General features: G+C 43.4%; 1 protein-coding gene across 2 annotated transcripts in view; it reads left to right on the top strand.

Annotated features, from left to right (window-relative positions):
* PKIB (cAMP-dependent protein kinase inhibitor beta) overlaps positions 1-27,599 on the top strand; it is a 537,602-nt gene that overhangs the window by 366,120 nt on the left and 143,883 nt on the right. The gene's annotated exons all lie outside the window — the stretch shown is intronic.

The raw sequence follows: 27,599 nt of genomic DNA, 5'->3' as shown, positions 1-27,599 counted from the left end.
GTGGTGTGTGTGTGCGGTTATGGGTGTGGTTGCGTGTGTGGTTGTGAGTGTGTGGTGGTGTGTGTGGTGGTGAGAGTGGTGTGTGTGTGTGGTGTGTGTGGGCTTATGTGTGTGGTCTTATGTGTGTGGTCCTATGTGTGTGGTTTTATGTGTGTGGTTTTATGTGTGTGGTCTTATGTGTGTGTGGTGGACTTAGTTTGAATGTTCGTACCCTGCGCACTCACTCTCACTCTGCAGTCATTCTGCACTCACTCTCACTCTGCACTCATTCTGCACTCATTCTGCACTCACTCTGCACTCACTCACACTCTGCACTCACTCTCACTCTCACTCTGCACTCATTCTGCACTCACTCTCACTCTGCACTCACTCTCACGCTGCACTCATTCTGCACTCACTCTGCACTCTGCACTCACTCTCACTCTGCACTCACTCTCACTCTGCACTCACTCTGCACTCACTCTGCACTCACTCTCTGAACTCACTCTCACTCTGCACTCATTCTGCACTCACTCTGCACTGCACTCACACTCCGCACTCACTCTCACTCTGCACTCATTTTGAACTCATTGCACTCACTCTCACTCTGCACTCACTTACACTCTGCACTCACGCACACTCTGCACTCACTCACACTGCACTCACTCACACTCTGCACTCACTCTCACTCTGCTCTCACTCTCACTCTGCTCTCACTCTCACTCTGCTCTCTGCACTCACTCTCACTCTGCACTCACTCTCACTCTGCACTCACGCTGCACTCACTCTGCACTCACTCTGCACTCACACTCTGCACTCACTCTCACACTCACTCTGCACTCACTCTGCACTCACACTCACTCTGCACTCTCACTCACTCTGCACTCGCACTCACTCTGCACTCACACTCACTTTGCACTCGCACTCACTCTGCACTCACACTCACTCTGCACTCACTCTGCACTCACTCTGCACTCACACTCACTCTGCACTCACACTCACTCTGCACTCACTCTGCACTATGGTTAACTAGTGCATGATCACCCATTCATTAGTGTTGTGTTGAAACACCGTTTAGTATTCCAGGGCATGACTGCAGGCTGGCCCCTTATTCCTAATTGTGGAGGTGTCGGATCAGTTGGTGAATATGATCAAATTTGGGAGTGAGATTAGAAAGCTGGTCTAAATTGCTTATACATCTCCTAAATTGGTACAGTTGCTCAATACCCATCAAATAGATCAGTGTTATAGGTAGCTGTAGAGACAAAGTAACGCTGGGTACCTTAATAAGCTAGCAAGCTAATTGTATATTGATTTTGTGTTTTAGTTAGATTCCGAGTTATCATGATGTCTGCTGCTGTAATTGTAATTGAGAGTTTGGGCTTTTCTTGACGCTATGGTATCGATTTAGCTTGGCTGTCTGTGGAGTGTTGGGTGGAAGCTATGTTTTTGTGTAAAAGTGACGCAGTGTGCACGTTTGTGGTTTTGTGTCTCCCGTGCCTTTGTAGATGTATATATATCCTTTCTTAATCTAACAGGGTATTTTATTGTGCACTATAACTTCGCTGCGATAATTGACGGAAAAAAAAGCCTGCAGTGGTGCGCGCACGCGAGCATATGTTTTGAATTATTTCGGGTGTCAAGCCGCGATAATTCAAAACATATGGCCTTCTGGTGCGCGTAACAGACACCAATAGGCCATGGGCGGAGCTACGCGACCGTCTATGGCCTATTGCGTGCTCTGTTTAAAACAGCACGCACCGTAAGGCCAATCAAATTGCACCTTGGATTCCACAAGGGCACAAGCCTTGTGGAATGCAAGGTCCAATTTCAAATCGCCCAGAAAAGGAATTTGGGCCACGCCCACACTGCTTACGCAGTGTGTAGACTAGGTCCCGAAACCTAAAAAGCACCCTTTCTGACAAAAGTTCTAACTTTTTGCCAAATATGGTATAAATCCGTTGAGTCATTTATTTGTAGAGAGAGCAAATTCTCCTATGGGAATTAAAATGATAAATTGCACTTTTCTGACCCCCTCTCCCTTCTTTTTTGTGCCCCCTTGACTTGTCAGTGCAAATTTTCTAAGAAGGACCTGAGGTGAATGAACTTTTTTGGGAAATGTTTGTGTAGATTCATCAAATGGCATCAAAGTTCTTATTGGAAATAATGCTCTTTCTAAGGAAACTGTGTTTTAACTATGTAACATATATAAAAGTGACATTATAGTTTGGCAAAACATAATGATTTGAACTTTAAAAAACACTGAAATATCAGCCTCGTTTACTCCTGTCCGGCTGGGACCAACTTTTCTTTCTGCTCCCTCTGGGCAGGAGCAAACTTAAGTGCCTTGCCTTCAAGACCATGAGCAGGAAGTTGGAGTGCTCCCTGCCTGTACTTTTGCAGGCAGGGAACAGTAGTGTCCCAGGGAGATGAGGTCACAGGGAAAACTGTTTGTCGTTGGGTTCCAGGGCTATAGGATAGCTCTGGAAGGGAGGACCCACGCCCCCTCCCCCCAAAAATGCTTCTGCCCCGCAGATGGTGTCCCTCCCCTTGAGGAGGGGGACCACCTGTCCCTTCACATAAAACATTTTTCAGCCCTGGGGATGGGGTCCACTGGCTCCTATGGAGCATCAGGGGTTGCCTCCACCCCATTGTCGTTGGGCCCTAGGCCACCGGATGGCTTGGGGAGGGAGGCCCCTACCCCAAAAAAAATCAGCTGCATGCCCTCCTCCTCTTTCCTTATCATTACACTGGGCCCAAAGAATGGGGTCCCCTAGGCTGAAATTGGCCCGGGGGCCGCGTGCTCCCTGCCCCTAAACAGCTGTGTTTCCCCTACCTCTCACAATTGCACAGGGCCCCGGGAGATGGGGTCCACGGTGCTGAAATCGGCCCAGGGAGTAGGGTCTGCGTGCCCCCTCCCCTAAACAATAACGCTGGGCCCTCAGAGCTGAACTCTACCTGGGGAGCTATGCGGAACCACCTCCCCTTTATTCAAAAGTGTAGACCTGGCGATGGGGTCCCCAGGGCCTAACAAGGCTTGGTGAGGGGGCACACCCCTTAAAAAAATACACAGCCCTAGGAGATGAGGTCCCCAGGGCCTAAAGAGGCTTGGGATGGAAGGCCACGCACACCCCCCTCTCCTTTTAGATATATGCATGGCCCTAGGGGATGGGGTCCCGAGGGCGTGAAGAGGCTTGTCGAGGGAGGCTGAACACCCTCTCTCCTTTACTTAAATCATTGGCCTCAGGGATGGGATCTTCGAGGCCAATAACGGCTCATGGAAGGGGGCCCCCCGTGTCAGGCCCTTTGGTCAACCCCCCACTGTGCATGACCATAGGTAGGGTTGGCTGTATCGGGGGTTGCATTTACGTATGGTAATTACGTATTACTTTACGTTAAAGAAAAACAGGAACTTCACTGAAAAAATTAAAGGTTAAAGTAATGTTATGGTTAGGTGTGATAAAAAGATATGTTTAAAAAAAAATCAACCCTTGAAGTGCACTGAAAAAACCAAAGGTTAAAGTAACGTTATAGTGCGATAAAAAGATATGTTGGTTTTTTAACCTTAGAAATTCACTGTAAAAAACAAAGGTTAAAGTAACGTTATAGTTAGGTAAATTTGTCTGTGACAGCGTTAATGTTTTGAACTAAAAAAAACACAGAAATTCACCAGTTGCAGTTAGCAGCACTAAGTTTTACTAGCACCCCACCATGCACTGCTTATTACCTCACATATGACATCACTAATGACATGTTCTATGACATAATCTAGAACATCACTGATGACATCTCAGTTGACACCATTGATGGCATCCCTGATGATATCATTCAAACTTCTTTAATGCACATTCTTCTGTAACGGGTATACAATAGCTCAGAATAATATGAACTGTCTTTTACTGCTATCATAAATACAACTCCCATAGGAAAAGCAAGCTTGTTTTGTTTTCAACATTGGCCCTATACCATACACTTCATTGGTAGCTGAATTCATGTTGACTAGGAACCACAAATGAAAGGATGACCTATCCTGCACACTGTGTTCAATCTGTTTACAACTGAAAACCAAGTTCCTCAGTATACTCAAGCCCTATTACATAACTTTTTTTGTAAGTTCAAGAAAAGTTTTATTGAAAATATTAATATGATCATAAAAACAATACTTTGTATATGCAGTTATTTGTTAATACATAAATACAGGAAGCTGTAATAAAGAATAATAATGATATATAATATCCATTAAAATAGTAAAAAGGATAATATAGAAGATGATATGAATACAATCAAATGTTCACAGAAGTCGTAAGTAACAGTACATGTCAAAAATACACAATTTTAAAAAATATTATAGAAAATGATAAATTATACATAATTATAAATAAACAATAGGAGGTCAAGAAGGCTTGGTAACTTCTTGTTCTGAGGGAGCTAGTGAAGAAGTTTTCTTCTCGTTATTGTCTAGAAATTGTGTGAAGGGGCCCCAAAGGTGAGAATGTTTAGTAGCAGCAAGAGAGATAGGATGAACGAGTGCTGTATCGAGGCAATAATTATGACATACAGCTTACCACCAAGCTAAATAGGACAATTTACAGGAATCTTTCTAGTTTTTTATAGTTGCTGAAAAGCTACAGCTATTAACAAATCAATAAGTGGTAAATGGGATTGACTAGTTTTCCAGCCTATTACATTACTAATGCCCTACTACGGACACTCTTTACCTGTAACAAACCCCTGACAGTCATTGAAGCTACATTAATACATGAAATTGATATATACGTAGAAAAGTAGATACTGTTAACACTGTTTACTCTATTGTGAGGATGTACTCTTTACCACACTGTTTGCAGACAGTGAAACTCTCATGAGAAATACACCACAGAGTATTACAAATTATCTACTAAGGACAATATACACTCTATGCAAAACTTGGCCAAAGAAACACTATTTGCCTAAAATAACCAAGGTCTGAAGGTGGTAAAGATCATACTACCTGCAGCATTCAAACTGAGGTCAAAACTTTACAGATACCCATCTTTTGAAGCAAAACAAGCACATCCACATAGCTTAATACCTGGTGCATGCAGTCTTCTATGTTACGTAGAAATTGTCATGCTGCTATAATTCTGTCTAATAACTAAACCATAAACCTTTGAAATTTTCAGTGGATTTCTACGTTTTTTTTATGTTTGTTGCATTTTTAAAACAGATCTTTTTTATCACACCTAACTATAAAGTTACTCTAACCTTTGGCTTTTTCAGTGAATGTGTGTGTGTGTTTGTGTGTGTGTGTGTGTGTGTGTGTGTGGTTGCGTGTGTGTGTGTGTGTATATATATATATATATATATATATATATATATATATATATATATATATATATATATATATGAATTTGTATTGTGAAGGTGTTGGAAATACGAGGCTAGTGAGACAGCTAAATATAGATCTAACTATGATTATGTGAGTTAAATAAAGATACCTCATTCGTTGCATGTTATATTTCTTGGTATGCATAATCATGTGAGGAGGGTGGGGGGCAGAAGGAGTAATCATCTTTTCTGTAATTGAAAAATCTCTTCTTCCTCAGACCTTCAGTGAAAGAACCGTCTGTTCTTTGCTTATTTTTCACATCCTTCGAGACCAGAAACAAATTTAAATCTGTTGCCACATTCACCTCCCGTGGGTACAAGCTAAGGAAAGAATCGTTGAATTTTTTCATGAATGCTGCTTTGGTCTTGAGGCTTCAATCATTATTATGTTGCCCTTATTTCCTTGTTACACAGATTCTCTCTTTGTAGTACTGAATATTAAGATGGGGTCTGCGCTTTACTCTCCCTACAACAGCTAATTTCGTAAAGACTGCAGATAAAAAAAAATGCAAGCAAATACATTTTAAAATTGAATAGGTTTTTTTAAGCATGTTGCTGAAAGTCGAAATTCTATTAACATTAGAAATGTAACTTGAAAACAACTTGGAAAGAAGAGGGCAATGCAGCATTCTAAGAGTTCTTGCTTTTATTAGGAGTGGCCTCTTCTTTCCGATGGGGCCTGTAACAGCAGTAATGAGTGCCCAAAGGGCCAATGTCGGACTGATGACTTGTAGAGGATGTCAGATAATGAATTCATAAGTCCACTTTCCATAACTGTATAGTTAAAGACAGAGTCGGGAATTGATACAAACCAATGTCGCCTTCCACCCTGGAAAGGGGAACAGTTACCCATGGAAGTAGATCCAGTCTCGGCAACACAACAAGTTGATGCATGATCAGACAGCGTGCTAGGTGAAGACTCATTCCATACTTTCTCATCAAACCAGTCACTTCTGTTCACTTGTTTTTTGCAGGTGGGGCCAGACAGGTTAACATTTGTTTTTACCCCTTGGTGAGAGACCTACGATTTTTTTATTCAATGTACATTATTTACCCAATTTCAGATTTCCGCAGAAGGGTGAAGCTTTCTAAGGCACTCATAAGGAGGATTTCCAGATGTCAAGCTTGGTGCATAGACATGGGCGAGTCTGAGTTTATTGAATATATGTGTGGAGTGGAATGTGGAGTATAATGGAGGGGGTCACACCCGACACAGATTGGAGGGCGGAGCATGTAAAGACTATTTCCTCAAGTATTCTTCTTCTTTTGAGGCACAGTCTATAGACACCTGACTATGTAAGGACTCTTCAGTGCAGTTTTTCGACTGTGCAGAGGTCACAAGGACCATGACCTTATAGCAGAAGGAGTTTCTTAAAATGTGTTAATCTAGTATGAAATGGATAAAGTTATTGGTGTGATGTGGCTTACAAATGAGGAGTTTATATAGCATTAATTGTAGCTTTGTCATAATTTTTACCTTTCGAATCTGGGGTGAAAGAGGGGATCTGTATGGGGAATGTATAAGATTGTTATTTCACATGATTTGATTAACTATATGAATGCCTTTATTTAGCCAAACAGATCATCTTACCTTATAAGTTAAATTTAAAAATATTGTTTTTCCATATGGCTTCTTGGTGCCATTCTGCTGCAGGCTTGGTGGGCCTTTCCTCCTAATCAAATCAAGCTATAATAAACGTTCTGTGCTTTATAGTGCCTGGGTAACCAAATCCTTTATAATTGTTACAGAATTTCTGAGTAGATGCCAAACAGTTGTAAGGCTTTGGATCACATTTTGATATTTGATATTTATTGGCAGGGCTTCGTTTCATTAAAAGGCAAAAGCCTTTTTGTTCAGTTTTACTTGAACAGAAAACGACAATGTTTTTAGCATTCATAAATTAAAACTTAAACCTTATTGAAAAGTCACAAGAATCAGACAGAGTGTGGGTTAGAGAGAAAACCAGACTCTGGGGCCTATTACGATGTTGGGCAGACGTGCGTCCGCCCAACACCATCTCGGAAATGGGACCGGCTGAAATACGGCCCAGACCTCCTGATTAGGATGCGACCGAACAATGTTGTGACATTTCCCTATGGGAGCATGTATTAGAATATTGTTATTTATCAGGGACAATAAAATAACATCTTAGCTTGTAATCAGGCCATTAGGGCCTGATTACGAGTATGGCGATCCACAGGACAGCTGTACTCCCGGTGGTAGTCCGACCACCGCTACCACTGCGGGTCAGCCCGCAGTATTCAGAGTGTGGCGGTCGGACCGCCACCGGATCAATGCATCCACCGGGGATCCAGGATCCCACGGTAGTCGCACAGCGGAAGGGGGCAGCAATATGCTTGTGGTGCCAATGATGCACCGCCATACATACTATGGGTTGCCTGTACACTGCCCCTTTCATGGCAGTGAGCCTGCCATGAAAAGGGTGGCGGAGAGGCAGCTAAGTGGGCCCTAACAGGGCCCTAACAGGGCCCCCTGCCGCTCATGGGACTGGGGGTGCATGTGGGTGGCACAAATTGTGCCCCCCTGAAATTGCACCCCAGTTCCTGCACATTGTAGCATGCATGCCACACCATGCAGGAACGTGCTGCAGGCACTGTCACAGCAGCGGCTGCAGTTAAAACTCACCTAAAAGCCTTATACAGCTGCAGATGTGAGACTGCCGCAGCACCGCCTGCCTGCCATGGATTACAGTTGTAATCCGGCGGGCGGGCACTCGACGGGCTTGGTGGTCCTCCTGTCGGCACAGCGGTGGCGGGCAGACAGGAGGACTGCCTAACTCATTATAAGGCCCTAGGGCCAAATGTAGGTAAGCCCAGATTACCGATTCTTAAATACCGAATCATACCGATTCGGTATTTAAGAACTGGCAATCGGGATTTATGTAATTTTACAGATTTCATTACCGAATCGGTAATTGCCATTCATTCCTATGGGCCTGGAGGCCCATAGGAATGAATGTCAATTACTGAATCGGTAAATACTGATTCGGTAATTGGGAGAAACATTGAAGGGTGGCAGGGTGTCATTTTGACACCCTGTTGCACCCCTCAATTATGCATGGGTGCACCTGTTGCAAACATACATGCCCTTAGGCTTTTTAAAGGGTTTTCATTATTTACCACCAACTTCTAGTTGGTGGAAAATAACGAATTCTTAAACCCCTGCAGCACTGATTGCTGTGCTACCTACCTGTCAAAATACAGAATCGGTAATTTTACTGATTCAGTATTTTACAGAATCTGTAAAATTACTGATTCGGTAAAATTACCGAATCTGTATTTTAACATGCCCCTACATCTCCATCTTCAGATACTGGTCTTCTAACGGCCGAAATCGGCCGTTACCGACCGGTATTTGCATTCCTACATCTGGCCCTAGTCTCTAATTTAGGAGGTTGTTTTGGTTCTATATCTAACTCATGTGAGCCAAGAAATGTGGCCCTCACAATAGATTTATCTTGCCCCATAGACCTGTGTAGATAGTCTGTGGGCCCACGGAATGAACAAACAGTGTCCCACCATTAGGCTATTTCAGAGGGACAGGCCAGTATGGAGGCTTTGATACACAAAAAAGGGGACAGAGGTATCTCTCCTTTTTTATCCTCCATTTTGAATAACCAAATTCTCACACAGCAAAGGGAAAAGGAGGTAGTAAAAATAGAAAAACACCCACACAAAATAAAATTAAAAAAACAAGGTTTTGATAAAATGCTCTCACCCACTAATAGTAGCATGCTTCATCATTGGCCGTGCTTCAACAACGTGTGCAGACCAACGTTTAGGATGAAGCAAAGGGTAAGGGGGAAGACAAAGCACACATTTAGAGGGATCCACTGTGCAGGGTCATCCCTGGTTCCTCTTTAATGTTGAGCCCCCCAGGTAGAATTAAAAATTAAAACCAATGATGAAATGGGGATGTTAGTATCCCTTCATCCAAACCATCTGCTATCTTGTCAACATGTTTCGCCTGGGTGTGATCGCCACTATGGGTTTTCCTGCCTTCCTCAGGGCTAAGACCCCGCACTTGAACCTGCCCACCCCTTTTATTTGTCCAGTGTCTAAGTATGTGGCAGTATATTTTTATATGCTGTTACCTAACTTGTCTCTCTTATGTAACCACACTCAGAGTTACCCTGGAACCATTTGGTTCCAGGTGAACGAGTTCACGCACACTTGTGCAAAGAGCATATTGTGCCTCACTGATATGTGAGTACAGAGTTCCTGCGCAAGGTCCTCTTTCATTAACAGTGCCTGCATGCAAGAGGGATGGCCAAACTGCTGCATAGATGCTGCATAGCGGGATTGAACAAATCTCCCCTTATGCAGAAGGTGTCTACAGGCTGTGTTAATTGTCATTGGATGCAAGGAACCACGTGAGTAGAGGGACTGGGCCTGTTCATATCGATAGGCCCATGATGGTCCACGCACACAAAGAGGGGGTGAATTCTCTACGTGCGCCTTAAACGAAATGTGAAGCAGCACAAAGCACACAACAAACGTTATGTGTCTTCGCTTTGTCCTCAGTATGAAGTGTTAAACAGCGTCCACGTTAACTGAATAGCCTCACTGCACTGTGGATAGCAAATGTGTTTGTGAAAGAGACTGTATAACATTGGACATCGTGCGTTTGGTGTGTGTAGAGACAACAAGTGCTGCGTTAACACTTCTTTACATCACTTCAAGGACTACATGTCCCATATTGCAAAGGAAAACTGCATCTCTTGAGTCTCTGCTCACAACTGATCGGGAGGAGTTTTAGATCTTTGTAAAAAGTTTCCAGGCAGCTTAAGTTCCTATGCCAGGGCTGAGTATCTGACCAGCTCTGTGTTTTAACTTTGCATTCTGGATCTTGTAGTTCGGAATGTTGTGAGGCACCAAAAAGAGTACAAATAATAGAAAGACATTGTCATTTACAGGACCATTACTTGTTTCTGTTATGGTCAGCCGACGAATGAAAGTCCATGAAACTTTTTTGCTAGAACAAACAATCATGAGCAAAAGGTATGCAGTAGCATAAGCGTGATGAAAGCAGGAAATTATGTGAGTTACAAGTAGCCCAGGAGATGGTATCTATACAAGATTACAATCACACAATAAAAATTCTGCATGGTCTAGTTTCATGTCCTCCTAATATTTAGTTCTGTGGCTGACAAAAAGGAATATGTGGTGGAGAAAGATCAGTGTCAATGCATATTCAGTGCTTGTTTACCTCAATGACGCCCCCTTTGGCTTTTGCTTCCACAACGCTATGCTTTGATTTAATAGAACAGGTTTAATTTATTGGTATTCATGGAACGCGAGGAAGGACTTAGTCTCCTCAGAACACTTTAGAAAAGATTGGTTCTGACATACTGACAAATTCACTAGCAGTTTTAGAACAAGCATTTGCAATGCAATAGGTCTAGCATTACTGAATGTTTGAGCTATTGGTGTTGGATTATTATTAGCAATGCCAATAGCTCAAACTTTAATAATGCAAGACCTATTGCATTGCAAATGCTTGTTCCATCTAGAAAGAGGAACAACAAAGTAGTCAGTAAAACAAATCCTTGCGCTGGGACATGGAGATCAAATTCCACTCACTGAAGTTAGTTTCATTATATTGATATAGCAACTCTAAATGAGTACCTTTTCAACCTGCACAACCAGTAGGGAAGGTTCTGAAGGTCACAAGCACAGCTGCTAGAGAGACAAAATACTAGAATTGTTCTGTGGTTTTTGAATGACAGTGCACATTAGCACCGGTGTGGAACAGTTGCGCAGCTCTTCATTTTGTAATTTCTACTTGTGTCTTCAAAGGTGGAGTGACACATCTAAGCATATGCATTATTTCTTTTTTGAGTGCCTGCCCGAATAAAGAGTACATGCATGTTATAAAGTACACATGTCTGTGTGTCTACGGTAGTGTACACTGAAGACTTTGGGTCATGGGAAACAACATTCAGGGAGGGGCACCCACTTCCTGTTCGCCATGACGTATGTCGTGCCACGCCTTGATGCTGAACTACTCTTTTTGAGCCCCACTGACGAAGCCATTGGGTCATAAAGAAGATTTACAAGCTCAAATTGTTGGTTTTACGACAGCAAGAAATTTGAAAAAGGTCGCCTTTCAATCATAGATACTTTTACTCCCATGTCATATTATTCCATGTTCAATGTTGGATTGGCCTTGTCTGCCAGATCAGTGTGTGGGCTGGTTTTTTAGGTTTTGCCTAGGCAGCTCTTGGGCTGTCTCTTCGAGACATGCTGTATTCAGGATATGGTTACGAAGCTCCGTCCACTTTGCCCTCATCTTTTTAATTAGCTACTGTCACTGTCCTATGTAAATGGCGGCTTTTCATTAGTCAATAGGCTTAGTAGTCCCTCCTTAGTACCGCCTTTTCTCTTCTTGTAACTTCCCATGAGGACACCCCTGTTACATGTGTTGTTACTCAGTACGTTTTATTTACAGTTTGTGAGCACTACTTTCTAAAATTACTTTCTCATATAGCAGGCGCGACATGCTGTCCTGCAACCGTTTGCTTTTTAAGCAGCACTGCACCCACGTTTTATCTTATCTTTTTTGCTTTAACAATGGCGGCTGCGCCATTAACTTTATGGTTTCTTTTTTAACCGCAATTTGATCTTTTTTTAACAGCACAGCATGCTTTACATTAAAAATTGGCAGCCCTGCATTTTTTTGGGGATGCACGGCTTGCCCACTGGCAACACACAGTGAACGGAGTTATACGGATACACCAAAGGCGTCAGAGCGCTTTACAATAGCACTGTAACATTAATCAAGCATTTGCAGTGCAGTTGGTCTTTCATTACTGAAAGTTTGAGCTAATTTTGGGGTTGCTTGTATTCTCATAAAGATTGCAAATGCTGTAACAATTTTGGCTCAACTACCCCTCTGCATACTGGACCCATCTAATTTCGATTTCGATCACATCTAACGTGCATTTCATTGGTTTCCCTCTTTTACTGCTCATCAATAAAACGATGGAATGAAATCTTACCTACAGGGATTCTCATTGGCTAAAAGGTGCAGACTCAGTTTCTGTCAATCATTTTATTGCAGTTAACGTACACAATACAGTAACTCTATGTTAGGGTATTTTGGACCCCTGTGCTTAAGTGTGTGCACATTCCTCGAGAATGATGGCCGATATAGACTGGACTGGCAGATGCATCCAGAATTCCCGTTTCTCTGGCTGTAGCACTACATAGCCTATGCTACTGCACTAATATAACTTCTTTGGGTTTGTCCTGGATATTTCTTAAGAGATTTTCCTTTATCAGACCCTAGACCTATCTACCATCCATGATCTACACCTGATAGCAGCCAAGCATAAGGCAGCTACATTATGAATGAAACACAATAGAGTTTATCAATTTGCTTCAGATCTTCCAAATATTTTTCTGTCTGTATCGCTAATTTGTAAAATGTGTAATTTGTAAACAACGTGTGAGCTGCCTGCCATTCTATTTCTGTACTCCTGGCACTCAGGAATATTTCTGGGAGCAATCACAACCAATAGTGGTATGTTATCAGCATGTGCATAGCCTTTCAGTCATTGTATGACCAGTGACATATTTCATGTGTGAGCAGATTTGTTATCATAGATTTGGTTTATGTGCAATATATTGATCTATTTTTTCTGGTATTTCAATACCAGTAAGTGTGTAATGACCAGTAACGGAGGGAATTAACCTAGTGGGAACACTTGAGTAGTATTAGCTATTCAGATGTGAGCAGTTATAAAGCATGTGCAGCTATGACTCCTGTCTTTCCTCGTGCCTTGCATCTACCACCTAGAATTTATTTGTACAAAAAGGACCATGGTTGGGTCATGGGTCCTAAAACTCAGAAACCTTAGGCACAGTGACAGTGTCTTTGTAATATATATATGTATATGTGTATATATATATATATATATATATATATATATATATATATATATATATATATATATATATATATATATATATATATATATATATATATATATATATATATATATATATATATATATATATATCCTACTGGCGGTCGCCAGTAGATAGATATAGTTAGGACCTAGTTTCCATAGAAAAATCGTTTTTTTTTGTCAATATCTTTGGCGTTGTATGAAAAATCTTTGCGAAATTTCCAAAACTAATGGGGCGTTAATTGATAAAAAAGATGTGCTATAAAAATAACTAAAGGAGTCCAAAAGGTTATTTAATCAAGGATCGAGAATTTCTTTACATACACTAACTAGAGCTGATGTGGACCATTATATCTACCTCTCGCCTGAAGTCACGTTTTTAACCAGAACAAAGGAACCCAGTGATTAAATACCCTTTTGGACTCCTTTAGTTATGTTTATAGCACCCTTTTTTCCAATCTACTCACATCTAGCCACACATCCCCCATCACACCTCACTCTTCACGTCGGCAAAAGAAAAGAACTCCAACAAAGAACCTCCCTTTGGGGTCCGTTGGGCACTGCAGCGCCGCCCCAACGAGGAAGCATGACACCATTTGGGGTGTGTGAGGGCCATTGTTGATGTGTTGTCAGATCTTCTGTATTTCCTCACTAAATTAAAGCTTGATGGCATAACGCTTGATGGTGTTTGGTTAGTTCTTTGCTTTGGCTGAATTGATGAGCTGTCTAATTGTTTCACAGAAGACCTCGGTATCATGAGGTAATCAGGAGATATGTTTTTCTTTCATGTTCTTTCCTGTTGGAAGATAAAGTATTTGTGGTCAGTGAGATCATTATAGTACAAGGGTACTGAAGGTTTGGCTTGCACGTACATTTTCAGATGGAGCATGGCTGCTCATGTAATTTTCCCCAAAAAAGTGTTGAGAAGTGTTGGCAGCAGACATGGAGTTGGCAGAGTGAGAGATGAGTTGAAGTATTTGGTTGTTAATGGAGAAGTATTTGAAGGATCTGAAGGTTTGGTCTTCTCTTTCGGGTTGACCTGAGTTTATTGGCCAGATATGGAGCTAGGAGACAGAGATGGTGAGGTGGTCAGTCCAGTCCAGGTGTATGGATGGTTTACATTAGATTGTTGGTGATGTTGAGAAGACAATGTACTGGATGTGGCCTTTGGAGTGTGGTTTTTGGGTGATGTGCTGTATCACGCTGTGTGAAGATGAGGTTGAGGAGGGTGAAACATTTTTTTTGAGCTGGTGCAGTTTAGGAAGTTGAAGTCACCCAAGAGGGTGATTTTGAGTATGTCAGATGGATGAGGTGGTTAGGAGAGCAAATAATGTATCAAGAGGCCTGAAGATGATATGGCAGGTGGTGATCTGAGTTGAAGGGAGTGGGGAGTGGCATTTTGCGAGCTTCATGGACATTAATGCCACTAGCTTGCCTCAATTGCAGGACCAGAAGGACTTATGGATGACGCAATGCCTCCTCCTTTGTTATGTGCACTATCACCCCAATAAATGCTGTAGCCTATGGGAAGAAGGATGTCTAGATGTACAAGGATGTGTGGTGAGCCATACTGCTGTGATGAAGAGGACTGTTATTGACCAAGAGATCTGCAATGGCTGATGCATGGAGTACTGCAAAGCGAGCATTAATGAGAATGATTGGAAATATTTGTTCTTTAGTTTGATATCTTTTGGTAGGTAGTGGGATGTGTATGGGATTGGGTCTATATGTTTATGAGGATGCTTTAGGAGTGTTTGTGTGGTTTAACCCCTTGCATGCTGATGACGGCTGGGAGCCGTCATGGCATACAGTGCTCGTGTGCTGATGACGGCTTCCGGCCGTCATGACCGCACCCGCGATCGGAATGTGCCGCACAGGCGCAGAATCGCGGCAGCATGCAAGGGGTTAAGTCTGAGTGTGATTGTGGGGACAGGCAATATGGGTTGCTACATGAGGCACATATTTAGGTCATACCTTGTAGGTTTCAGTGGAGCAGGGATTCTGGCCTAGGGCTCTTCCTGGCTTTAACAGGCGCAAACAGGAAATGCCCTTGTTAGTGGCTGCCCTTAACAGGCCCAAGCTGGCAATGCCCTTGTTTATGTCTGCCCTTTCCTGGATACACCTGGGCACTGGGACGCCCGAAATAGTTACTTGAAGTATAGAGATGGCAGGAAGTGATGTAATTTCCTGTGCAGATAAATGCTGGGAAATGTAGTGATGTCATTTCTTGTCACAATTGACGATTGGGAATTATGTACCCATGCCTGGCTTCTACTTTTAAATGTGATCTTGACATGTCACCAGTGATGTTACTTCGTATGGTGATGGATGCTGGCAAATGCAGTGATGTCACTTCCTGTGGAAATAAATGATGGGGAACAACACTACACAGAACTGTAATAAAGGTTTAAAGGTGTTTTTCATAAACCAATTTTTATAGATTTCTTGAGTTAAAACAGCAAACATTGCAGTGAAAGCGTTCAGGTGCAGTGCCATTAATAAGCATACATTGCTTGAAATCACACTAATGATTCCAACCTGTAATAGTCCCACCGTTTGCCTCAGATCTTCTTCTGTTTGTGGGGGCATCCATGTGCCACATAATTGGGTTCCTCACGTTTTGTACAATAACCCATCACCCTACGCCAAGCCATCAGCGAGGGTGGGTTAGCAGAGTTCCAGGCACGTCAATGTCACTTTTGCCAATTAAAGTGCTCAGCCCCATGAAGGATCTCTCCCAACTCACACACCCCCAAATCCTCCTGGGGTCCTAAAAAGACAATGCACAGTGAAGAGTCAATAGATCTCTCCAGAATATGCAAGAGGGAACGAAAGATAGCAGAACAATACTTCTCAATCACTGGACATTTCCAAAGTACATGGACAGCGTGTGTACTCTCCTAGGCACATCTGGAGTAAGCAGGGTAAGAGCGCCGTTGTGCCCTCCACAGCTCTGGTGGTGTCAAATAGGTACTATGCAAGAATTTCAGTTGGATCAGCCGGAGTCTTAAGGATATTGCTAACTTCTGCTGCGCCATCAGTGCCTCCCTACACTCGCAGTCCTCCAGGGGGCCTACCCATGATTCCCATCTGACTTTCAAAAGGGTAAGTAGGCCCTGTGAATTAATGACTAACGATTCGTAAATGCAAGAAATGCCTCCCTTCCCCAGTGCTCCCATGAATCATTTGGCCTCCAAAAGGTTTGTACTCAGGTGTCCCCTTGAGGGAGTCTACATGGGACATAAGAGCATGGCAGAGTTGTAGGATCTTATAGATCTGAGAATGCTTAAGATTGACTTCTAAGTGCAGCTCCTGAAATGACCTCATATGAGACCCCTGCCACACGTCCCCTAACTTGGAAGTGCCTATTAAATTCCATTTACCAAATGCCTCTCAACGGGCAACCTGCCAGAAGCCATCAGCGACCTCATAGGGGAGTCACTAGGGGAATCATTCTGTTCAACCCAATCCAGTGCAGCGCCGACCTCCAGACCATAAACATCAATCTGGAGAGCTTCGGAAGGGAGCGAGAACTGGCGCCCCATATACCATGCCCATTATAACAGTTTCGCTATGTTCATTGTTATGAATTTGCAGAACCGTCCATTGCATTTATTCGCATTTTTGATGTTTGTGTCCAATGAAAATCATTTGAAAGTAGGTATTTTGAAAATTAAGTTTGATTTGTTTTGCTGTGCAGGTAAGATCTTAGTACCACCTTTTTCGTTATGTCATGGCATGAGTTTGTGTGCTTTCGTGTCCGAAACATTAAAAAAGATTTGCTATTTAGGGAGTAAACATGATAGTTATTGTTGTTATTGCTATTCAGAAAGAAGAAGTTTCTAGACATTTTTGTTTTAGACATTTTTGCATTGCATATTTAAAAGCACTGCTTGTTATTGTAGAGGCATTGCTCGTTTTGATTGTGTTTTGGGATAGCCTTTATGTTTGATTTGTCTTGTGCCCGTACATGTTGTCCTTTTGCATTAGGAGTTCTTGTTATTCATTTATTATTTGCTAATGTGCAGTGGCTTATTATTTTCTTAATGGCGTTTGTCATTTTGCACATGTTATGAATTTGCTGATTCTAATTAACATTTGCTTTCTGTAATGTTAACTTTGATATTTGAATAAATCTAAAAAATTCTGAACTGGAGAAGTCTAGTACTGCAGATTTATATTTTGTGTCCCTGACCAAGTAACTAATTATAATTAGAGACAGTTATGGTAAATTCTCCATGTCCCACAATTTGACCCTCCATAATGTTAATTGGATTGGAGCATCAACACTTTTGTATGTTACAGAATTGTACACATCTTTAAAAGCTGAATGATGTGGCCTGGCATTTGCTTAAGCAAGTTGTTGCAATGGGTCACAAATGCATGTTGTGACATTTGCTCAGACTTCCTTTCTATCCATCCTTTGAAAGAGAGAGAAGAAGGAAGGTGCGTGCGAGCGCATATGTGGCCGCCAGATCATTATCTTGTTTCACATTTGTCTTATGGTCACAGAAACATCTGAATATAACAGAAACACAACAGTTCTAATAACATGAACACAAGAGGATATCTGATTGTATTTGCTCTTTCCGGGTGATTCAACAACCCGGCACCCGAAAATACTTACCATCACACTCCTGTTTAGGGTGACCAACCGTCCGTAAATTTCACGGACAGTCCGTAAATTGGACCTCACGTCCGTTGTCCCTGATTTTGGACCTTTCAGGGAACAGAGCTACAAAATGCCTCAGCTCCCTGATGGGGCCGCCTCGGACTCTTCTGAAGCACAAGAGCAGCCCTACCCCGCCCATTATCATTCTGTCTGGGGCTGATTCCCATGTAAAGAATGACAATGTGTCAGTCTGGGCTGGCACAGCATGTGGTGGCCTCCTCCAGCCTCTGTCTAGCAGGGGCGTAACACAGGCCCCTGCAGCCCCCGCGGTGCGGGGGGCCCTCACCCTCCAGGGGGCCTCGTCAGCACCGCACTTCTGCTGGGGAGCTCGAGATTGAGTCCGGAGGGGGCCCCTTCATGTACACTGCAAGGGGGCCCCCTTTAAGGTTCGTTACACCACTGCTGTATAGGGCAGGGCTTTCTATCACCTGGAAGTGCAAAAACGCCCATGCTGCTGCTAGGTGAGAATCCTGTTAATCGAAAGAAGGCAGTGAATAAAGTTCAAAGGAAAGGATTCTAGTACTTTCAGATTCTCATCATTTTAGAACTGATGCCTTTTCAATATTGTATTCAAGGAAGCCATAGTTGCTGCTTTTTTTTATTTTTTACGCAACTAACAACCATTGACAAAGCCAATAGGTCTGGCTAGTTGTAGGTGTAACGTTACTTTTTGATTATATATCTGGATGCAATGACAGAAGGAACAAAAATACAAGTCGGGCAGCACATTATACTAAGCACAGATTTTTAGCTTATGTGTTTTAAGCCACGCCCTAATTACATCGAGCACCCTTTTGGAGACACCCCCCTAGTTTTTTCATTACAATTAAAGCTCTGGAAACAACACCATGTCACAGTCGCCTCACATCCAGGCACTGTGCATCATCCATGACTCTTGCCTTCCACTTTTTCAGATTGCCTATGTGCAGGGTCATAGTGAACCCTGCCCCACCCCACCCCACCCCTTGCTTTAGGAACTACAGCAAGGGTGGAGTTCTTGATGGGGCTCATAATTAATGTGAAAAGGTGAGTGACTAAGTGAAGGGATGGGTGGATGGATAGCTGGACAGATGAGTGAAATGGTGGATGGATGGATGGATGAATGAAAGGGTGGATGATGGGAGATTGAATGGGTGAATGGATAAGTGAAATGATGGATGGACTTATGAATTGATAAGTGAAAGGGTGAATTGTTGGACGGATGAGTGAAAGGGTGGATGTAAGGCTGGATGAGTGAATGAAAGGGCGGGTAGATGACAAAAGGATGGATAGATGAGTGAAGGAGTGAAAGGGTGGATGGATGAGTGAAAGGATGGATGGATGAGTGAAAGGATGGATGGATGAGTGAAAGGATGGATGAATGATAGGTTCAATGGTTGGATTCATGAATGGATGAGTAGATGGATGGGTGGGTGGATGGAAGGATGGATGGCTAACTGAAAGGGGGAATTGAAAGAGAAAGGAGGATGTGTAAATGGATGCCTGAATGGGTGGAAGGATGAGTGACTGGATGGATGAATAAGTGAAAGGATGGCTGGATAGTTAAATGGCTGGATGGATGGGTGGAAGAGTGGATAGATGAGTGTACGGTTGGATAGGGTGAAAGGGTGGATGGATGGATAATGGATGAGTAAAAGGGTGATTGAGGGATGGGTGAGTTAAATGATGGGTGGAAGGATATGTGATGGATAGGTTAGTAAATGGCTGAATATGGACATGGATGGCCACACAGATGGAAGGACAGAATGAATGGTCAGAGACTGAATGATGGCTGAAAGTATGATTACACATTGTAAGTCCCATTATCTTAAGCAACATTTCCCATATATTGGCTTGCACATTTATATGAGTGATTGTCACTGTATAATATGTGTGTGTTGTAACGCACTCCAACCCTCTGCCCCACATACTTGGGATGAGTAGCACTATGGAAGAAATTAAATACACATGAGAGAGGGTCTATGTGAAGATGAGGGGTGCCATTGGAGGGTAGTAGCAAGGCCAGAGTGGCCAGACCGGGCATCAGGTGTTTTCTCTTGGAGCTGGAAAGGTGGGGGTAGTTATGTTACCACAAAAAGACCTGCACATTTGCTTAAAGCTGCGCGCATACTGACAAACCATAAGGTGCACAATTGTCTCAACCTAATATAAACTTATTTTCACTTGTACATTAGTGGTTGTCCATTTACTTACTTATATACTACTGCACAACCTCCTCTGGTGGGTCTGTAAAACGTAACTTTTGTCCTGAATTTTGACCTCCTGTCTTGAATTATGTCCTGAATTTTGACCTTTTGTCCTGAATTTTTACACTCACTGTCCTAACTTTGCACCCATGCCAGTTGGTTACCCTACTCCTGTTTGACTAGTACATGTATTTAGGAAGAGCATCTATAACATTTCGATCATAAATAATGTATTACCAAATTAGTATACTTCACATAGAATAGTAGTAGAGTTAGGGTTAGACAGTAGAGGCAGAAGCAATTAATGGTACTGGTTGTTAGCATTGCTCCTAAGAGAAAGTTTGAGAATGGTACTCCAAATTCCATTAGTATTATAGACAAATACAAACATGCATGTGTTCTAGAAGTGCTCTTGGTGACACAAATGTGATATATATACATACACATACACATACACACACACACGCACACACTCACACTGGTGTCTGCAATGCTAAGGTTTGACATTAGGCAATCTTAGGTTCTCGGTTGGTGTCTCAAGAGATATCTTATCGGAGAGGGGTATTTAGGAGTTCTTCTGTTCACTGCTTTAAATCCAAGTATCAGTAGCATGTAAATAACTCAACCGAAAGTCAGATTGGGGACCACAGATAGAGTTAAAAATGAATTTGGCGAGATTGTACCAGGTTTTTATAGTTAGGGTAGTGACCGAAGGCTAATATACACTTTTGACGTTACTGGTTGCAAGGTTCAGGCGGAAGTGACATCAGTGGACCCCAGTTTGTCAGCAAAGAGATTAACATTCCAGCGTTCCTATCAATCCGCAATAATTTCAGAAACTACCTCGACATACACAAAGTCCAACTCTATGAAAATGTTTGTGCTGGCTAGAAATGAAACCCAGCAGAATGCAGACAGAATCTTCACAAAGCTAATTTCTAATTTACAAACGAGACAAATTCGCCCTTTATGATTTCCTAGAAACCTTAGTCATCAGCGGCAGCAAACACATGTATGTGCCAAAGAGCTATGTCTTGCGCCCAGCTGTCACACTGCCTTCAGTGGAAGAGTGTTTGTTTCAGAGAAACAGTTCTCCTCCAGAAAACTGTTCAGGGAGAGGAATAGCATTTATAATAAATCCTGCTCGAAGGGAAACGATCGTTGGATAGCTAATAATGCACGTTGCCTTCGACCTTGCTAATTAAACTTCCTCTCCAATAGAGAATTACCATCAAAGGTTTGGTGGCATGGTCACGCGTATAATACATACCAGAATGGACACAATCATGTGCCCCAGAGGATATGGCAGAATTTTCGTACCTGGTGAATGACATCACACTTTTACTACCACCTTTATGAGTGGAGGGAGAGGTGAGGGAGGGCGTAGAGGGGGAGAAAAAATACCATTTACGTCTCAAGTCCTCTGCCCTGATTGCCGCCTATATCACACTGCCGCAATGCTCAGCGTTTCATCATTGCACCCAATGCCAACCTTTTTATTCCACCAAATATTTATTTCAGGGTTGGAGTGAGCTAAGGGGAGAGGAATGAATATGTACTCAACCCGCACCAATAAACTTTCCTGACAGGACTTTGTGGTGGGAAGCGAAGAAAAGATTATTGGCACAAAAGGCAACTTTGTTCTCTCTCTCCTCTCTCTCTTCCTCCACTCATGTATACTCCATGCTCCATGTAAATATATATTTTTTATACAATAAAAAACTACAGAAATAAAAAAAAAATGCAGCATTCCACAAAAGAGAAATGTTTTCGTCTCTCAGCTGCAATTTGGCGCCCTTTACTGCCCCCTACTGGTGTTATCGTAAAGCAGCTTCGTTGCCTCGCTTTATGCACGTGCCTGACCTGGGCAGCAGTATTCCGAAATCATGCCCATAACATGAAACCAAGGAGACGGGGAAGATACGTTTCAGACCTACGTCTCTCCTTACACCAAGACGGACCTGGCTCAGGCAGACCCTTCAGTGCCTTCTGCATCCACCTACCACATGCATCCAAGTCGAATGAAGTACTTGGTTGACTTACGGCTGTCAGTGTTCGCATGTGTTTGCGTCTTAGTACTCTTCCACTGGTCCGCCCACGCGGGAAAGTCAACTTTAGGTCAGAAGCTATAAACAGCCCGGCCGGGCCTTCTTTTCAGCGCGCGCCGCCCGTCACCTGTTTTCTTATCTCTCAAATGCACACACGTGTTCTGTGCTGTTCCGCGCTTTGATTAACGAGCTCTGCAGGGCGCCTCGCGCCCCACTTTGCAACTGTTGCCTGGGAGCCTTTGATTCCTGTGGGGAGCCTTCGGTAAGGCAAACGTTTCCAAAGCCTCTCCGTCCCACTGATGTATATTATATACGTTTACAGTTGTGGAACATGACATCGTGTGACATGTGTTTCTGTGTTCCTGGTTTAACATTCGTGCTCGTCACACAGACTGTAATGTGAAAGGATTCCAACTTGGCAATTTAGCCGTGATATGAAAACTAATAAAGAAAATAGGATTTCTTGCCAAAACGGATGTTCTGTGGGGCGGGAGCGTGCCAGGAGGACATGTGGCCGGCAGCTGATCTGCCCAGTGCTGACATTCACAGGCACTGGCCATGGCAACCCAGGTATCAGACTACCTTCTGGGAGTGTGAAACAGGCTATCTGTTCAAGTGTTCTTGCGATAAATGCTGGACACTGTTCACTATTCCATACCTTAACCTTCATATACCAACCTGACATCCGCCTCTTCCTATTTTCTGCCCAGTGCAAATATTTCCACCCATTTAACGTCTCGATCATCCCTTATTCTTAGTAACACTCTTATGTCTATCTTTCACCCCTCAGACCCTCCCCACATTCATTTCAGTAACACTGTCCTCGACATTCCTACTCTGGTTACCATATGCTTCGCCTATTGTGCCCCTCTTCCTCTCCATTGCCCTGTTCACCCTGTCTTCTCCTGTCTCCTGCTCTTTATCTCTCGTCTTTCATGCCTCGTGCTGCTACCCTTTTCTCTCCTACCCTTTTCTCTCCTACCCCCTTATGTAAATTGCAAATTGATACTTGTATAGCGCACTACTCACCCGCAAGGGTCTCAAGGCGCTTGTACGAATACCGCTGTGGAACCCATCCTGGCTTTTCCCTGTGAGGCGTCCACTCCTGGGCACCCCCAAGGTGGAGGCCAGGCATCCTTAGGGTTGTGGGGGCCGTTGTGGAGATTAAGCAAGCTATTGCCCAGAGTTGCAGAGTGGGACTCCATGATTGGAATAGGCACCGAGGCGAGAATTATCAGGTCCGTGGAATTTTGAGCCCAAGACCCGCCGAGGTGGGGAATTAAACACTGGTCCCGGGCTAGACCTCTGCATCAGGGTCTGCCGCTCTAACCATTGAGCCACACTTCTCCACTCCGCCTTATTCCTCTGTATCGCCCCTGGAGACCACGACAGAGAGGAATGAGGGTGAGCGACATTGGTATGCTTTTGCAACAAAACTTCCTTATGGAACTCTACCTGGGGCGACATTAAAGACAAGGCGCATTTTCATTGTTTGCGTGGGGCGCACCTTTCAAAAGGTGCTCCCAGGGCAAACAATGAAAATGCATCCTATTATGAGGAATGCGCTGCACCCAGGGCAGCCGCGAGCTTGCGCTGCCGGGGGGGGGTGGGGGTGAGGGGGGGCAGAGCATTCAGTGAAAAAATACCTCCCTTTTATCAACGGCAGAGGTGTCACTCCCTTTCTTTAGCTGAGTGAAAGTGGCCTCATTTGTTTTCAGGTGTGTTTCACCAGTGTAAACAAATCCGTGCTTTTTTATTAACGTTCTCCCCCCCCCCCCCGTTTTTTTAAAAATAAAATTTAGCTGAAGCTGTGTTTTGCGGAAAGGCAATATGCAAATGGGGCCACTTTTTGTTAGCGTGCATGGGCCAATTTTTAATCTCAATCCAACCCTGGCACTCTCAGGTGGTGCACTGTGAGTGCGCCCGCTGAGAGCTTTTTTGCCTCTGCACCCACGTCTGAAATACTGTACGGACGCAGGGGCAAAGGGATTCCATCATTTGCATGAGGCACAGCCCCATGCAAATGATGGTACGCCCCCTGACGATCACGCTGGCGCTTTATGTGCGACGGAGCTCTCTGTATTACAGAAGGGGCTGCACAAGCATCTGTAATACCAAGGTGCCCAGGAGGTGCAGAAAGCGGGGGCAAATGCCTGTTGTGCTCCGGGTCACTTTCTGTAATACAGCACCTGGTGGGCAACATATTTCGCACCAATTCCCTGCCCAGTCAGTCAGGCCAAGAACCTGGGCATAGTGTTGTTCACTTTTTGGGAGATGCCTGCACTCACAAACTTAAACTGCACAAGCACTAGCGCCACCACACTGGGAGCGGCTACATTGTAGTACATAGTTTATGTTGGAGGCTGCCGTCTCCCAGCACCCCGTGCCTCTGGTTCCCTCACCCCAGATTTGGTCTGGACTTTGTGGTTTCATATAGTGTTGGACAGCCAACTCTCGATAACTCTTGATAACCTGCCAATTCAAAGCGGTCGTCTCCTCCTGTTTCTACACCCTAAAGATCCTCAAAAAAACCTTCAAATGGTTCCCAAACAACACACGCAGAATCGTCAAAGTGGTCCTTATCACCAGCAACCTGGACTACGGCAACGCACTCTATGTTCGCATACAAAACTCAATGGCTAGACTCACACTCAAGCCACTACCCAACAACTACTTTGCTTCACACCCTAAAGAGCTCCACTGGCTCCCCATCCACAAACACACACTCTTCAAACTCCTCACTCACATGTAGAAAGCCTTACAAAAACTAGATCCCTCTAACCTCAACAGTTGCATCAATATCCACACCCAGCACAGAAACGGTTTTTTAACAAGACGATGAGAGAAATAAAAATGTTTATGTACCAGCAGTATGTATGGACGTATGGAGACCATAATGTGTTAAATGAGCAGTGCAGTAGAAATGCATGTGTACAGAGATGAAGAGGGCTAGAAGTGTTTGTGGGGGTTAACAAGGTGGGTAGTTACATATACAGGAATCATTTGGGAGCAGGGGCATAACGCAAGGGCTGTATCACCTGTGGTACAGGACCTCAAGGCTCTTGGTCCTAGGGTGGCCCCTCCGCCACCAGTAATCTTCACCCCAAAAGTCTGCTCAGGTGCAAGGGAGGGCCCTCCAAGTACTTCACAGTGGCACCCCTCTGGTTTTGTTATGCACCTGTTTGGGGCTAGTGCTTGAGAGATATGTGTTTATGAAGGCAGTGATTCTGGACAGATGTGTAACATCTCAGCCTAGTATCAGCGTGACTCCTCCCACAGCGCTGATGTAAGAGCCTGTAGCCGTGAAAGAGAGGTGGAGATGTAAGGGGTCTTTGCCCTCATTATATAGGAAGATGCATGGAAGGTGGTCCTTCTTGTTGGTTTAGCTGTGTTTTGTTCGTGTGCATAAGCTTCTAGATCCTAATATTGGCGCCGACCCTTCTTGCAACATATGTCATGGACATATAACGGATGGAGAGGCCATAAGCCTGAAACACATCGTCAGTCTACACAACGTTTAAGAACTGAGTGGCATGCCATTACTCGGAAACTGGAAGGCACTGCATAATTCTGAAGCTGAGAGGAATGCCAAGATTCTGAAAGTGAAAGGCATGGATACATTTGGAAAGCCAGAGGCAAGCAGTAAATTGTAAGTGATTTTGACAAAAAACAAACCTGATGAATAAATGACTGTATTCATTTATCAATTTGTTTTTTTTTAAAAAAGGTCAACAGTGTTGTACTGGAGTTGGGATTTGCACCGTGCAGATCGTAGGTGCAAACTCAAGTACAAGCTGCACTTGAACAGATGGACTTTTAGTCCTCTGTCGAGGTTTAACATCAACAATCCATCAATAACGGTAAAGGACATTAGGCCCCACAAGGATGACAGATTAGTAGATTTGCAGACCATGAAAGTTTATTAGCAGATTAGTAAAGTTGCAAAATATTGATAATGGCCCTTTTTGCAGGCTTACTCCAAACGTGTTGTCCTCCTCCTCTTTTCCAGACCTTCTTTTCTTTTTCTTTTTTTTTTCTTTTTTTTTTGGCTTTAGGACTTTGGGCACTTTACCACTACTAACCAGTGTTAACGTGCATGTGCTCTCTCTCTTCTAAACATGGTATAGTTGGTTTACACCTATTTGGCATATTTAGTTTACTTGTAAGTTGCTTGTACAGTGGTATACCATATACCCAGGGCCGGAAAATTAAATGCTAATAGTGGGCCTGTAGCACTGTAACCTTACAGACCTGTCTCAGGCCTGCCGTTGCAGTGCCTGTGTGTGCACTTTACTGCCACTTTCATTTGTCCTTTAAAACTACATTATAAAAAAAACTCTTGTTACGCATTACACATCATGTCAATATGTCATGGACCTCCCTGCTTCTAATCTATGGGGAAGAGTCTAATGTCTACTTATAAACCCTCCCATCTGTGTATGTAAAAACAAATGCAGGTCCAATGCTCAAGAGGTGTGTCTCACATTTGTTGAAAGATAAGTAAAAGAATATGTGATTAGGAAGTGCCTCACATAAGCAACCCCCAAGGAGCGATTGTCAGGTTCTCACCAACTTGCTCACTCTCTCATCATCGTCAATTCCCTATAAAGGAACAAAAGCCAATGCCCATAAGTGAAAAAGGAATGTGTGTGTACCCTAAAAAAAATTAATTGCACATCTAAACATATATGTTCCTTATAGAACCCTGTCTGAAGAGAAGTCTTTCTCATCAACATATTTAAAATGAGTTACAGAAAAGCACACTGCTCGTCTTTAATTTGTAGTGCCCGTACTTATAATAAAAACACCATACCATGTTTAGACCATTTTAAACTGAACAGCTGGCATGTCTCATTGGCACTTCACTTTTGGCAAATTCATCAGGGCCCAGGGACCCCTTACCACCTGTGAGATGCAATGGATGTGTAGACTAAAAAAGAAATAAAGGCGGCAGCATATAGCATAGAGAATGCACGCATAAAGCCATCAATGAGTTTGTATTAGCAGATATGGTATCATATCTCCCAGCAAATAGATCCATTTAGCACATAGTGTAGTTACTATCTGGCGTCCGTTGTTTGGAAAACGGCGACCGGGAAATATAGGAGGAGGGATGCCACGGAGCTGAAAACACCAAGATTCAAGCAATACACGCAGAATCAGAAACGGAAGGTGGATCCCCTCCCGGTACTTTCTTAATACCTACACGTTACCTACACGTATTCTTCCGGACCTACATGCGTGTAGGTCGTGCCACAAGCCCTGAAGAGTCGTTGTGAATTATTCCGACATGACGAAACACGTGTCGGCTGGTTGTGGACTCATTAAACCACCGACCTTAAGAATATACCCAAGAAACTGCATCTGTCTACTTGGCTACATGTTTATTGCGTTTACTGTTACATGACTACCA

The sequence above is a fragment of the Lissotriton vulgaris genome, chromosome 6, assembly GCF_964263255.1.
Source record: "Lissotriton vulgaris chromosome 6, aLisVul1.2, whole genome shotgun sequence".
In the NCBI taxonomy this organism is placed as follows: Eukaryota; Metazoa; Chordata; class Amphibia; order Caudata; family Salamandridae; genus Lissotriton; species Lissotriton vulgaris.
The sequence above is the reverse complement of the archived record's forward strand: the minus strand, read 5'-3'. Positions and strand labels throughout refer to the sequence as shown.